Source organism: Pleurodeles waltl, unplaced genomic scaffold (genome assembly GCF_031143425.1).
Source record: "Pleurodeles waltl isolate 20211129_DDA unplaced genomic scaffold, aPleWal1.hap1.20221129 scaffold_84, whole genome shotgun sequence".
Lineage (NCBI taxonomy): Eukaryota > Metazoa > Chordata > Amphibia > Caudata > Salamandridae > Pleurodeles > Pleurodeles waltl.
In genome coordinates this window covers 2104512-2116566 of record NW_027150398.1, presented here as the reverse complement: position 1 = coordinate 2116566, position 12055 = coordinate 2104512, and the positions used below count along the sequence as shown (strand labels likewise).

Here is a 12055-nt window from a genome sequence, read left to right as displayed (position 1 = left end):
GCGCGCTCACGGTAGATGCATCAGAGTTTTTCTGTTAAGAGACCTATTTATAAAACTCGTTGGGTGTAGTACCAGTAACTAGTCCGCTTGACCATCGCTTCCCAAGCAGTCTTGTGAGCCTTGCTTAGCCTTGTTCCTTTTCCGACATTGTCCAGACTCTCTGCTTCCCAGTATAATTGTCCCAGTGATTTTTCCAGCACTTTGGTGTGCATGAGTTGTTTGTGTATTTCTGATTATAGCTTGTTGTCCCCTTCCTTAAGTACCTGCCACTTTTCAAATTTTGCCGCAGGCCTCCAAGCCCCAGCATATTTGTGGATGTAAGGCCCAGTGGTCTGCCTGACAGTAGCAGCACTGTTCATTTTATAAAGCCTCCGAACTCCTAATGCCTTCATCGCTGTAAAGGTCTCTTGTATATCTCCTGTTAGTCCAAGTCAGGAATGACTGGTTGTCAATCCCTGGGCTAAACCTTGGGTTTCCGTCTGTGGTTGTGAACGTGGAGGGGAAGGTTGTCAGCCCCATGTGCACCCCTACTCAGTCTAACACCATCAGTATCTCCCTGGTGACTGGCAAAGAGATCAGTCCTCATGCCCTGCGTCCTCAGTTATTTGTTATAACTGTATGAGGAACGGTTTTGGGAGGGGGAAGTAGTGGTTTGGAAGAGGAATAGGATATTCTCTAAAGAATTAAAGTGTTGTAAAGTGTCGGGGAACCTCTGTTTGAAGTCCGGATTTGCTCTATACAAACATAAGAAGAAGCTTAGTTCCAGGCAAATGTTTTTGAAGCTTCTCCTTTTTGGAACCATCTAGTACCTAGACACTCTATTCAATGGCATTCCTGTAGCACTAACAGAGCTCCGGAATATTGTTGCACTGTATTCGGGTAGAAGGACACAAAGAATGTGTTTGAAAAAGAAGAGTTAATGATGTGAGGTTTAATGTCATAAGGAGGGGACACGCATACTTGTTACCAGCCAGTGACACGAGGAGCTGAGAGGAGTTCCTGTTGCCAGGCGAGTGGCGGGAGGAGCTGAGAGGAGTTCCTGTTGCCAGGCGAGTGCCGGGAGGAGCTGAGAGGAGAGGACTGTGATACCTTTTGTCAGAATAGTGGCAAGAAGAGCTGGGAGAGAGTCTTTTAGGATTGGGCAGGAGGACTAGGAGGGGAGTTACACCCCTGTTACGAGTCCCGTGGCTGGAGGAGCTAGGAGCAAGAAAGTGGTGCATTTTGCCTCGTCTGTGAGGAGGAGGAGCTGGGAGGATCTCGCCTAAGAACCTTTATCCCTGTTCAGTAGTATTCGGCTGACCTTCTAATCTTCTGTGATTTTCATCAGTGTTCTTACCCCTGGAATGTATAGCACAGTAGAAAATGTCACCCCCAAATCCATTGGTATTGCGTCTATATATTGAGGATCTGATAGCTGTTGTTAGATACATTAGAACGAACACAAAGCTAGATTCTTCCTACCAGACAATGGTTGCATGGAAAGAGACGTGAGACCCTCTCACATGGAGACTGTTACTATTCCCCCATTCCCGCGGATGACCCCTTTATCCAACCTATCCCAAGGGTTTGTTCTCCTGCTGGACTATGAGCCCACCCCGTCTCTGGGGATTTTAGTCTCACATTGAATCAGTGTTAGTGGCTGCTGTTGTTGCCGCTAGCATCACCTGTTGTAATTTAATACACCGGTCTTAAATGCGATCCCTGCCTCTGAGGGCATCAGCAGGACCTATGTTGATGTAGCTGATATCATAGGCTGCAGTCCCTGTCTAAATTGTCTGTCATTTGGCCTCACCTGCACAGATCTATCTAACAATCGTACACGCCATGAACTATATTAGTAGTACACCGATCCTGAACCTAGTAGTATGAATCCTAGCTTTGTTGTTCTCTTTATAGTGCCAGCCAGCCCTCATCTGAGAAATCCTCTACTTCCTTGTCACTCCCCCTCTACACAGGGTGTACCATTCCTTTTGTGTGAATAAACTATGGCTTGCATTGACATCCTATTTGTCAGGGTATTACTTGTTCTTTGCATGTTTAGTCCAACATTCCTCTAAGCGATTCATGCCCCCTAATTGTATTTCTTCCAAAATTAGTGGATCCTGATAATCTGCTTTCAAAGTTTAATTTCCTCCCAAATCTCCTCCAGAAGAAAATAGGAAACACGGGGTGGTGGTGGTGCTGGGGGTGCATTTACCTCAGAGCAGAAGCTCACATTTTCTATTCACAGGGGTGTGGAATTTAACAAAATGTCTACTTGCCCATGGGACAGGATGCTTCATAAATCTACCTGTTCTGTAAAAAACAACAAAAAAATAAAAATCTACTTGTCCCTTTGGTGCCATGTTGTGCAGTGACAAATTGTGGCAGCAATCTCATTATAGAAGAGCTCTGCTAATAGCCTCTCAGATTATGCCAGGGCTACTACTACAGTGGGGCTTGAATACTAGCAATTTCTTTATTTTGCCGTCTTTCTGCAAATCTACATACTGGGGCTGGAGGAAGCAGTAAGCAATAGTTCCAGGGCTGGAATGCCTTTAAGTGGATGCAATCCTACTAACTTGCATGCTTACTCCTGACAAGGGCAGAAGTAGAAGTTCTTCCAGGGTTGGGGGGAAAAGTGGTTGGAGAGAAAGTGAAGTCGTAAACGCTCAACAGATTTTCACATGAACAAATCCACACTTGCTTATGTGCTTGTGCTAAAATACAATTCACAAATATTTTCTAGATGTAGGATTTCCTGGCCTACTTCTGTAAATTAAAATGAATGAATGCAAACCACTAATGCAAAGAGATATACCATAGGTGCACTTTGGGACTTTCTTTAATAATTAGGCCCCTAAATAGGTCTGGCGTTAACCAAGACATTTTGTTTTTATAAGAATTCTGTTTCTCTCTCTAGCCATATATCAACTGGCTTTACTGTGAGTAATCGCGTTCTGCTCTTCCACAAGCAGCATATTGATACACAGAGTAGTTCTGTTCGGTGCCAGGACGTACTGTGGCAATGTGTGCTTTCTGAGACAAAATGTTCCTTTTTGCCAGTGTTTGTTACAATGGCGAGGAACTGGCAGCTCCCGCAACACAAAAGTGTTACAAAAGCCATGTCAAAACAGACACACATTGACAAAAGCAACAGACTGACCACTATTGTCCGATCAGTTGGCTTTGTCAGTGCTGGTTTATTTTCATGTTTCCCATAATCCTCTTGTAAGTGGTTACACTGATTTTCCATTATTAATATTTTTTGAAAATACTAGCATGCATCAACACCTTTTAGTAATGATGCTTCAAAGAAATAGCACCTACAATTTCACAGTAATTTAGCAAAGCGTTTTCCTACTTGCCTTTTTTTCTGAACATTTTATTTCAAAGCAAAGAATCAGCTTTTGCAAACATTTGCATCTAATCAGAGAGCATTCTGGGAGCATTATGCTTACCCTCATATTTTTAAACTTTCAAACCTCTGTGTACACATTTCTTTGCTGGAACCACTGTCAGTAGTGCAGTGGGGCCTTAAAACATTTCGAGCGCTCACCCTAATAATAAAGGTTTTGCATTAATGAACCATAAATACAAGTTCAAACAGCATTAACATATGAACACATATCACCTCAACTGCAGACCGTTCCCTTCCCTGTAAACTGGCAGCCAGAGGGTTTGTGCTGCAGGGGGTTGGGCCTACTTGTCCCAAGGACAAAACAAACATGAAAACTTGTTGTCCTTGACCCCAGACAATGTCCTGGGTGTCGGGAGTCGGAATTCTACACCCGGCTTCCTCGGTGCTCCAATCAAAGCATCTGTTAGAGGCACCTGTTGTCAAAATGAAATCATTATTAGACAGAAGAAGTAAGTGAACGTTGTTTTTAAAAGCAAGACCCCGACCAGCAGAGACAGACCTAAGCTAATGAAAACTGCTTCCTTTACAGAATGCAAACGATTCTGTTGTCACACTCCATTATGAGACAAAAATCTGTTTAATGATTCATTCCTTTTCCGAAGCAAAGACTTATTTTAGATGAAAGCTTTGTTCCTTTCATGAAAGAAGGCAGAGCTCCACCAGAAATTGATTTTTTTCTGAATGGACCTGGAAACTAATATCAAAGCACTATTCACAAAACCCTGATCAAGACAAAATTACCCACAGGAAAGTTATGGTTAAACCTCTTTTTATTCACAAGAGACAAGTGGATTGGTAGAAAAACAATTACCATTTCCATCGGGAGAGAGGAAGTGTTTGTGGTCAGAATGGTACTCCCAGAGGGGAACAGAGTGAACTGCTGTGGAAGCTGTGCTCTGCAGGGACTGAAGGTCCATGTAGACCTCAAGATAAAATCAGGCGAAACTGCCCAGGATTTCCTGGAAGCTTTTAGAAAGTTTCCTACTTTTCAGGCAGAACAAGAAGGTGTGTTAACGCATAAATCCACTTCAGCGGAAGCTCTGACTAGAACTTCATGGCTTTCATGGGCATAGAAGGGAGCAGCTCTGGGCAAACCCTCATTCGTTGCATAGGTAGACGAGATCTGTTCAAAGCTACAGGAGAGGAAAGCCTGTCCAAGCTTCATTCTCTTCTCGGGGACAAGAGCAAGCTCTGGCCACGGCGTCATTCTTTCAGTAGACTGTGTAAGGTCTGGGCAGTAAAACAGACTCTGGCGGGAGCTTCAGTAATTTTAGGAAAGTAATAAAATATGGTCAGTGCTTCTTTGCTTTCATGAGAGTAGAGGAAAGTCTGGACAAAGTATTTTTCGGCATGGGCAGAATGGGAATCTATAATCAAATCTAAACTGCCTACATGGCTAGAACAGGAGGCTCTGATATAACATTTGTCTTCCTGCCATGAAAGTATAGGAAGGTCTGGCTAAATCTTCATTCCTACTTGGACAAAAGAGGACACTTTGATTTAACCTGGAATCTCAGTATGGACAGAACAGGACCTTGTGGTCAAAGGTTCATTCGTTAAAGGGGCATAACAGAAATCTCTGTTCTAAGCTTTACGCTCTACTGTGGCAGGAGAGGAAAAATAGCCAACCTTCGTTACCTGAGTGTGTGCAGAAGCGTTACCCTGTACTCAATCTGCCTAACTTCACTGCAAATTAATGGATTGTCTTAATTTAATCATTTTCTGGTAGATTGGCATTGTTCTGTCCTTTTTTTTTTTTTGTATTTCTCCAACAATTCCTATTACTTCTCTTAATAACGTCTTTAGATTACATGCTTTTATGAGGGATTCACAATTGCACCTAATTTGTCAGAACATTTTGATGACACTGTTACGAACTGTCGTCTGTTTACACACGCACCAAAAAGGGGAGCATTTTGTTATTTCTTTTAACATCTCACCTTTTGGTATCATGCTGACATTTTCTTGACTCCAGCTTCTCTCTTCCATTCATTTAGCATTCAAAGGGTTGTTTTCAAGCCCTCGTTTTCTCTTTTTGTCTTGCATTTCTTATATTTGTCCGTAGCTATGCCTGTCTGCACAATTTAGAAAATGTGTCAGTTCCTTTATCATCCATCCCACAAAAACTTGGACTCTCGACCCTGCTCTCTCCCATCTTGTCTATTTTTCTACTTTGGTGATTGGTATTCCATCTCAACATAATGCATCACTCCAGTCTTCTTCCAGCCGTCTGCAGGCGTGATAGTTGGACTGCCTTGATCTTATGCGTCTTTCTATTCTGTGGGGTCATATCGTGTCCTTCCACCTTCTCTGTAGTCTCCCTGTGTGCCATGGCAGGCTCCATTTATTCTTTCTTAATACCTGCACTATTCACTCTGCCTATTAGTTTTAATTATTCTTTTTCTGAGGGTAGAATCACTTACTTCTGTTGTTTTTTTTACTCGCTGGTAGTGAACGTCAGACAGTTGATTACTCTTCCACTTGAAGTTTTTTGTTGTTTTAAAATACGTCTTCTTAATCTTGAATTTTCCAGACGACTCATTTAGCTCTTACTTTGGCCTTGTCTGTATATTTTTGCTTTCTTACTATCAGCTTGATCTGTTGATTGTACTGTGATGTGTTTTGTAACTCTGCAACCCATTTTGATAATGTTGCTAATTTCTAAAAGAAAGTGTTTTTTGTAGATTGTGCTGGTTCACTGCCGACCACTAAAGCTTCTTTTCCTGCAAAGCTGGGTTTGTATCTTCCTTTGCTGGGATTTCATTTTGACATTCAGGAGCATGAGAGCATTCTGCTCTACTTCTCCAACATTTTACATTTGTTTAGGAGTCCAACTCTTTTTATTATCCCTTGGATGGTCCTTGCCTCTGGAAGCGCTACCAACGCCCTCTCTCTCCTCGATTGATTGTTAACTTCTTTGTGTGATAGCAGAATGGTGACTGTCTCAATCTGGGTTAAACCTCTCAAAGGGAAAGCGCTCCATAAAACTTTTCTAAGCATCCCATCTGGCATTCCTGGGCTCCAGCTGTGGCAGCTGGGGTTTACTGCCAGTGTCCCTACTTGGTGTTAGACTCAAGCTGAATACAAACTAAACCCCTTGAGAAATGTCCCTGAGCGCAGTGAGGCTGAGAGGTCCAAGGCTTTCTCAGTGAGGTAATGAGGTGGACAGCAGACCTTGGTAAAGCATTTTAGTACCCTTTATAAATTAAGGTCTAGCCAGTGCTTTACGATGGAAGAAGAAAAGTGCTTTACTGCACTCAAAAGTAGGCGCTACACATGATAAGGATGTGAACAATAAAACTCAAACGGCTTATTTCCGTTTCTAGCTGCTCTTCTGAATCCAAGTGTTTGGACAGTGTTGAACACTACACAATAGTTTTCTGGAAATATTACATGAAAGTTAATCCTGTTCTGTTGGGCTAATGAATATCGGATCCGCATGGCTGTCCCAGTTCTGGGGATGCTGATAGTTTAATGCTCGCACCCACACACAGCTTTCTTGAGATGCTGCTCCGTTGCCAGGCACTACAGTTAATCCAGAGGCAACCTATAGTGCGCTGAGCTGGTGGGGGTGAGGGGGCGGTCTCACACAACTTTACATCCTTGCTGATCCCACCAGAGTCCTGTACATCCATACAGAAGTTTCATGCCCAAACATGCCCTTCACCCAGATATTGGCAGAAGAACCAACCAGAATTGCAACACTGGTCATGCATCGCAGAGATGACAAGGGTCCAAGGTTTAACACAAAGATAGAGGAGTCTGTTCATGTTAGGGGACTAAAAGTGGGCCCAGTGCCCAAACCCCAGATTTCCTTCACTATTAAAGACGTCTGATTGCAGTTGACTTTCTACTGCTCTGATGGGCGAATCGCTTGTTAGTTACATGCACATTCTGTGGTCATTATGAAGGAAACTTGTAACTGGCAGCAGCAGATGGTAACGGCTCTTCCTTGAGCCTCGGGTGATGCAAGCAAGTGATAGTTCATCTCATCGCACAGCGGCTGGTAACTCTGTGCTCCGGAGTGGTCCAGATCCTATGACACCGCCACAGGTCCTTGCAAGTAGCCAAGCCATCGCCCTAGTCTTTGTAGCAGGTTCCCCCCCCTCAGGCTCTGCTGCCTTTCAACCAGTCCTGCAGCATTTCTAGCTGACCAGGGATCTTGGTAGAGGGACAGTGTCCAGCCTGGTAGGAAGGCAGCAGGGAGGCAGACTCTTCCTCTGGATTGTCATATCGTCTCGTCTTGTGCGCTGTTCCTCTGTGATCATTGAGATATCCTGAGACACTGAACTAGCCAGAAAAGACAGTACTTATCTAGAGGACTGCACAATCCGCTGTGATTTAAATTGTGACCATGAAGGGAGCTCCTCCAGCCAAATCCTTCAGCGTACTGCATCAGTACATGCTAGGGACGTGGTGAACAGGAGCTCGGGACACTGTTAAAAGGAAGCAGAGGCAAAATAAAGTGAGGGATGTGGCATCCATCATCTACATGACGCTGCATCCCTCTGATGTAAAACTGGAGGGGGGGGGTGGGGGAGAGAGTAATGTTCCACTGCAAGGTCCCAGCTCACCAAAAGACACAACAGCCCCTCCAAAGGCACTCCACCACCATGTGCTGATATATATATATATATATATATATATATATATATATATATATATATATATATATATATATGTTCGATGGCATGTGTAGCTGCAGATACACATGCTGTGCACATCCCGCCATCTGGTGTTGGGCTCAGAGTGTTACAAGTTGTTTTTCTTCGAATAAGTCTTTTCGAGTGACGAGACCGAGGGACTCCTCCCCTTTCGACTCCATTGCGCATGGGCGTCGACTCCATCTTAGATTGTTTTTTTTCCGCCATCGGGTTCGGACGTGTTCCTTTTCGCTCCATGTTTCGGGTCGGAAAGTTAGTTAGAATCTCGGAAAAATCGTCGGTATTGTTTGCGTTCGGTATCGGGTTAGTTACAACAGATCGACACCGACTTTTGAAGAGCTCCGGTGGCCCTTCGGGGTTTTTTCGATCCCCCGTCGGGGCCTGGTCGGCCCGGCCACGTGTCTCTTCAAGGCTGATGGAACGGACCCCATTCCGCTTTTGCCCAAAATGTCATAACAAGTATCCATATACAGATCAGCATCTGGTCTGTAACTTGTGTCTGTCTCCAGAGCACAAGGAGGATATCTGTGAAGCCTGTCGAGCGTTTCGGTCGAGGAAGACATTAAGAGACCGAAGAGCAAGAAGACTGCAGATGGCGTCGGCGCCGACAGGACAAGGGCGTTACGAGGAGGAAGAAGAAACCTTTTCCATCCAGGAATCGGACTCGGACGAGATCGATCCCGAAGAAACGCCGAAAACCGTGAGTAAGAAACATAAAACTCACGAGAAGACAACAAAAGCCCAGGGTACGCCACCGCCAACAGGCCATGGCTTAACCCGAAAAATAGGTGACCGATTATCGGCACCGAAAAAGGGCATGCATGTGGCGAAGTCATCCGACTCCGGTCGAGATACCGCCACAAAGCAATCTTGGGCCCGAGACAGCGGCTCCGAGCAGATTCGGCACCGAGACACCACGACGCCGAAAATAAAGAAAGTTTCCTCGGAGCTCAAAAAGGCGACCGAAAAGATTTTGATTCCGAAACATCCAGCCTCGGAACCGAAAACAGGTTCCTACACAGAGGAACAGGGATTGTCCTCCCAGATGCAAGGACATAAGTTCGGAGAGGAACTTGAATCAGCTGAGCCAGACTACACTCAAAGAAGGCTCCACATTCAAAAAGACACAGGGAAGATAAGCACTCTTCCCCCAATTAAGATGAGAAGAAGACTTGCCTTTCAAGAAAAGGACAAGCAGCCACAGGCAAAGGTGGCAAGACCAACAACTCCACCACCATCTCCACCACCATCAATGCACACATCACCGGTAGCCACTCCACCACTGATGCAATCCCCGACTCATACTGCAATGAGTCAAGATGATCCCGACGCATGGGACCTTTTATGATGCTCCTGTATCAAATAACAGCCCAGACTGTTACCCTGCGAGGCCGTCGCCACCTGAAGACAGTACATCCTACACGCAGGTGGTCTCAAGGGCAGCTGCTTTTCATAACGTCCCCTTGCATTCAGAACCAATTGAGGATGACTTTTTGTTTAATACACTATCCTCCACTCATAGCCAATACCAAAGCTTACCTATGCTCCCAGGAATGCTAAAACATTCCAAACAAATATTTCAGGATCCTGTAAAAGGCAGAGCCATAACTCCAAGGGTGGAGAAGAAGTACAAGCCACCGCCAACAGACCCTGTTTATATTACACAGCAATTAACACCAGACTCTGTGGTGGTTTGGGCAGCTCGCAAGAGAGCAAACTCTCATACCTCGGGAGATGCATCACCTCCAGACAATGAGAGTCGCAAATTCGATGCTGCGGGTAAAAGGGTTGCAGCACAAGCAGCAAACCAATGGTGTATTGCCAATTCACAAGCACTTTTGGCAAGATACGATAGAGCTCATTGGGACGAAATGCAACATTTCATAGAACACTTACCCAAGGAGTTCCAGAAAAGGGAACAACAAGTGGTAGAAGAAGGACAAAGTATCTCCAATAATCAGATACGGTCAGCAATGGATGCAGCAGATACGGCTGCAAGGACAGTAAATACTGCAATAACGATAAGGAGACAGGCATGGTTGCGTACGTCAGGATTCAAGCCGGAAATACAACAAGCCGTGCTGAAAATGCCCTTTAATGAACAGCAGTTGTTTGGACCGGAAGTCGACACTGCTATTGAAAAACTCAAAAAAGATACTGATACGGCAAAAGCCATGGACGCACTCTACTCCCCACAAAGCAGAGGCACATTTCGCAAAACACAATTTAGGGGAGGGTTTCGAGGTCAACCTACAGAGGCCACAACCTCACAAGCAAGGCCCACTTATCAAAGCCAATATCAGCGGGGAAGTTTTCGGGTGCAATATAGAGGGGGACAATTCCAAAAGAATAGAGGGAAGTTCCAAAACCCCTCAAAACAAGCAGTGACTTCCAAGTCACACATCCCCAACACATAACACCTGTGGGGGGGAGATAACAACAGACACTTGGGTACTGGCAATTATCCAGCATGGTTATTGCATAGAATTTCTCAAATTCCCTCCAAACGTCCCACCGAAAACACACAATATGTCAAAACAACATATAGATCTTCTAGGACTAGAAGTTCAGGCATTGCAACTGAAAGAAGCAATAGAATTAGTACCAAAACATCAGAAAGGAACAGGAGTTTACTCTCTGTACTTTCTCATACCCAAAAAAGACAAGAGTCTGAGACCTATATTAGATCTCAGAACATTAAATACCTACATCAAATCGGATCACTTTCACATGGTGACATTACAAGACGTAATCCCACTGCTCAGACAACAAGACTACATGACAACACTAGACCTAAAGGATGCATATTTCCATATACCGATACATCCTTCACACAGAAAGTACTTAAGGTTTGTATTCCAAGGGATACATTACCAATTCAAGGTGTTGCCATTCGAAATAACAACTGCGCCAAGAGTTTTTACAAAGTGCCTGGCAGTCGTAGCTGCACATATCAGAAGGCAGCAAATACATGTGTTCCCGTACCCAGACGATTGGTTAATCAAAACCAACACGCTAGAAAGGTGTTCATAACACACAAAGTATGTCATAGAAACCCTCCACAAACTAGGTTTCTCAATCAACTACACAAAGTCACACCTTCAGCCGTGTCAAATACAGCAATACTTAGGGGCGACAATCAACACAGCAAAAGGGATTGCCACTCAAGTCCACAAAGGATTCAGGCATTTCACAACGTAATACAGGCCATGTATCCAAAACAAAAGATACAAGTCAAAATGGTGATGAAACTCCTAGGCATGATGTCCTCATGCATAGCCATTGTCCCAAACGCAAGGTTGCACATGCGGCCCTTACAACAGTGCCTAGCATCACAGTGGTCACAGGCACAGGGTCAACTTCTAGATCTGGTGTTGGTAGACCGCCAAACATACACCTCGCTTCAATGGTGGAACAGTATAAATTTAAACCAAGGGCGGCCTTTCCAAGACCCAGTGCCACAATATGTAATAACGACAGATGCCTCCATGATAGGGTGGGGAGCACACCTCAATCAACACAGCATCCAAGGACAATGGGACACTCACCAAAAACAGTTTCACATAAATCACTTAGAACTATTGGCAGTATTTCTAGCGCTGAAAGCATTTCAACCCATAATAAGCCACAAACACATTCTTGTCAAAACAGACAACATGACAACGATGTATTACCTAAACAAACAGGGAGGGACACACTCAACACAGTTGTGTCTCCTGGCACAGAGAATATGGCATTGGGCGATTCACAACCACATTCGCCTAATAGCACAATTTATTCCAGGAATTCAGAATCAGTTAGCAGACAATCTCTCTCGGGATCACCAACAGATCCACGAATGGGAGATTCACCCCCAAATACTGAATACTTACTTCCAGAGTTGGGGAACACCACAAATAGATCTATTTGCAACAAAGGAAAATGCAAAATGCCGAAACTTCGCATCCAGGTACCCACAAGATCAGCCTCAGGGCAGTGCGTTATGGATGAG

General features: G+C 44.4%; 1 protein-coding gene across 8 annotated transcripts in view; it reads left to right on the top strand.

The window, feature by feature from the left end:
- LOC138281254 (autophagy-related protein 13-like) overlaps positions 1–12055 on the top strand; it is a 363183-nt gene that overhangs the window by 146953 nt on the left and 204175 nt on the right. The gene's annotated exons all lie outside the window — the stretch shown is intronic.